The sequence below is a fragment of the Amblyomma mixtum genome, chromosome 2 (genome assembly GCF_055824585.1).
Source record: "Amblyomma mixtum isolate Tamu chromosome 2, ASM5582458v1, whole genome shotgun sequence".
NCBI classification, from domain to species: Eukaryota; Metazoa; Arthropoda; class Arachnida; order Ixodida; family Ixodidae; genus Amblyomma; species Amblyomma mixtum.
Window position 1 is genome coordinate 291900129 of NC_143013.1, and position 4274 is coordinate 291904402.

The following is a 4274-nucleotide window of genomic DNA, read 5'->3' on the forward strand; positions in this document are numbered from 1 at the left end:
TTTTGTTATCTTATTAATGCTTTAACATTTGTGTGAGCGGAATTGGTGATTGGCATCTGTCAGTAGCAGGTGGCGTAGCTGCCACGGTGGGCAACCCACTGCACTACAAAAGGCCGATTCACACAACGGTCCGTTCGCCCGCGCACTACGTGTTCATGGGGCAGATTTCCGTTTATCAAAGAAATAGAAACAACGATTTTTTATCTATTTTATTTGCCAAAAAAAATTTGTGCGCTTTGTTGTTGAAAAATAGATGGCGAAAGCTATAGACGTTATACCATTACTCAATCTTTCAGTGTTAACGTTTACGCGAGAAATATTCATTGCCAATACCAGGGGAAACAAGCCGACGGCTGGGATATTCCGCCACGGCATGTCTACGCAGGTCAAAGCACCTGCCCGGACATTTCACTAGTGGGATTAGCGGCCTTCATTACTCAGTTCTGGGAAGTGGCTTTGCTTCACCCTCAGTACCCTCCTTTAAGGCGGCTGGTCGGCACTTCTCGTCTAGCCAAAAAGGGATGATCCCCTCGCTGGCGTCGCTGTGTCCCATGGTGGGACAAAGGCATGAATGGGTGGCTCTTTGCCGCCCCAACGAGGTTGCTGGCCACCGCAACCACAGGTGAACGGCACCGCCGTCGTCGTCGTGCCGGCGACATGGCACAACAACGGTGGGGGCACGGCAGGACCATGATACCTCGACAATCACTACGAATTGTGCTCGTTTAACTACCAACGTGTAGAACGTGAAATTGGGTGAAATAAGACAGCTGCTAACACAGTGAACGTACAAAGTAGGGGACTACTTGACGCGTCACGGAGGAAAAAGCTTTCCAGTTCTGCGCCAAAAATTACATTTCGCCCTATGAGAGCCCGAAAATGTACGTCCTGGAAAATGTGCAAAGGCTTTTGGGGGGAGGCGACCGCCCCCACCGCTCCCCCCCCCTTAGGACCGCCACTGGCCCAAGCCCACTTCCTCTTGATTTCGACTAGCATGTCATTAACCCACGTTTGTTCTTTCCCTCACCCCATTCTTATTCTTCTAGTTATTTCCTTTTTATTTCACTTGATCTTATTTCCCTTTCAAATCTTTTGGACTTCTGAGCCAGCCCAAAAGATTTGAAACTATGCCTAGCCTTACAGACTCAGTTCAATTAGGATAAAAACTCGCCTTTGTTCTCTGGGTTCGAAATACAAAGCTGTTGGAGACTAACAAAAGAAATTAAAACATGCTGTTGAACCTCGTTATAGCGAGGTCGACGGAGGGCCGGCGATTTCATGCTCATAGCCGTTGCTTCGTTATAGACGTAGCTGACTTGGCCACACTTGTCGCATGTTAGCGGGCTTCCTGTCACCAATATAGCTGGAATTCAGACTTCCGCCGATATGTATTGAGGGAGGCTCCAACCCGCGCACCGTGTTCCCATCACGGCCGAATATAGGTACACGAACTGAACATATGTCAGCCCCGCCAACGCCTCAACATTTTAGAGCGCAGCTCTTTGGCTCCCGTTTCTGCGTTTCGCGGCATCGCCGTTGTCCGTTGTAACCAGTAGTGGACATATTAGTCACGCTTAAAGCTGCGAAACCAATGGAGCGGGAGCTTGGAAAGCAGAGGGAAGGCGCATAACAGCCCTCTTAGAACAGTGGACACCTCAATCGTGCTACGTGGCGGAAAATTTGGTGAATTGGTTTTTGAGAAAGGAAATGGCACAGTATCTGTCTCATACGAGTTAACCACTGCCACCGCGGCAGTGACAGATGTGCGCTGCATGCGTTACCAGAAACGCGGCGCTGAAGCCATAGCGTGCATAACTGGCTCCCTGGGTCTGTGGACAGTTTAATCGCGCTTATAGGTACGTGGGGTGATGAGAGAGAGATGTGGGCTGCAGGCATTGACAACGTTGTGCCAGAAAGGCAGCACTGAAGCCATAGCATTGGCGCTGACAACGTTTTACACTACGATCATTTTAAGGAAAGGAAGTGCGCATAACTGGCTCACTGGGTCAGTGAACGCCTGAATCGCGTTTGTAGGTACAGCCTATGTCAGAAGTTTAGAGCCCAGGGAGTTTGCTTCTGGACCACATTGCTTTGCTCGTAATGCGCGCTCAGCGTCCCAAATCTCCTGAAGGTAAGAAGACTTTTCGCCCTGCTCCCTCTGATGCGTAGGACTTCCATGAGTGCTACAGGAGCGCCACAGTGCTTTGAAGCAAACCCCCTGGGCTCTAAACTTTTGACAAAGACTGTACGTGGGGTGATGAGAGAGAGATGTGGACTGCAGGCACTGACAACGTACGTTGTGCCAGAAACGCGGCGCTGAAGCCATAGGCCGTCGGCGTTCATTGGGTTCATTGGCGTGGACAATGTTTTACACTCCGATCATTTTAAGAAAAGGAAGTGAGCATAACTGGCTCCCTGGGTCAGTGGACGCCTGAATCGTGCTCATAGTTATGTGGGGTGATGAGAGGAAGTTGTGGGCTGCATTCGTTAGCGCTGACAAAGGTGAGCGAACTCTCGCGATCAGCCATTAACTGCCACCTGCCAGGGTGGCAGGGTCGGCGGGTACTTTAATGTAGATATAAAGACAAACAGGAATTTCTTGCCACTTATGCGGGAGAACATCCCGTTCCTTTCGCTCGTAACGCCTCCCACGGCTGTGACAACCTCGCGAAATACTTGGGGGTGGTGGTGGTGAAAACATTTATTAAATCATAGGGAGAGGTATTGGGGGTCGTGACTTGAAGGGTCACGCCCTTACAACCACTAGGTGGGATGCCTAGTCAGGTACCCCATTGGCGTTTGCCGCAGCCCGGGCGCGCTGCGTTAAGGCCCTTTGGGCCTCGAGGGTGCAGCAACCGGACAGGGTCGCCACCCAGTCCTCTCGGGTGGGGTTTGGGATAGGGGGTAGGGATGGGTTCTGCTGGCACGCCCACACCATGTCAGACACCTCCCGACAGTGTGAGCACCGCCCGTCGAATTGAGGATCGAAATGTTGTAGAGTTGCCGGGCACAACATCGTGTTGGTGAGCAGGCGCAGGAGTACCCGCTCGTTGACCTTCCCCAGCCCTTTGCACGGGGTGGGAAGAGTTTGGTGCGTGGATTTGTAATACTCGCATATTTCTTTAAAAGTATAAATCGGATTGAAATCAGTGTCCTGGTCGGCGTCGGGTACCATGGGAAATGCCCGGAGAGAAAGCGCGCGGGCGGCGGCGTCAGCTGCCTCATTTCCGTGGACGCCTTGGTGACCTGGAGCCCAAACGAGAGATCGGTGCGCGGGATCCGAGTCTCGGCTACAATTTTGGTAAATGCGATAAGCTAGGGGAGTAACCCACCCTTGCGTGACGTTACGGCAAGCCCCTCGCGAGTCGGTGATTATGTATTTGGTGGAGGTGTGAGAGGCTGCCAAAGCGATGGCAACCTCTTCTGCGTGAATTGCTGACTGGGCCTTGAAATTAAGGGCGTCTACTGTTTTACCCTCGTGGACGACCGCGGCCGTGTACCATCCCCTGGGGTCCGGGCCGGACGCGTCCACGTAGAAGACTCCTGGTTTGCTCCGAAAATGGCGGTCCAAGGCTTCCGCCCGCGCCAGGCGCCTGCCATTATGATCCTCTTTGGACATACTGGTCGGGAGAGGCCGCACGTGCACAGACCTCGTTTTTGAGAACCAGGCAAGCAAGTCGAGCATATATCCATCTATTTCTCCGACCAAAAAGCTTCCTTCACGACAATCAAGAACTGTTAGTGGAGTGTTTATTGCGAAGGTTTGATTTATTGGGGTTTAACGTCCCAAAGCAACTCAGGCTATGAGGGACGCCGTAGTGAAGGGCTCCAGAAATTTCGACCACCTGGGGTTCTTTAACGTGCACTGACATCGCACAGTACACGGGCCTCTAGAACTTCGCCTTCATCGAAATTCGGCCGCCGCGGCCGGGATCGAAATATGTGTGAAACAATTCGCTCGAAAGCAATATCCGTACCTACGGCCATGGTTCAGCTGGTAGTGTAGCTGGTGGTAGTGCTTGTGGTTAGACTTGTGGCGATGCATCTGTCATACAGAAAGCAGATTAGGTTGAAAGTAACCTCGCCCGCTCCACTAACGTACCGCGGGTAACATCTGTTATACAATCCAATCCAATATGAAAGAAGCCAACAGCCACAGAAACCAAGGGGCACAGGGGATTTTTAATCTATTTTTTTATTTTGTGGTGTTGATCAATTTAGAATATTACTGAGTAATATTCTAATATTCTAAATATTCTAAATTGACCAGTAAT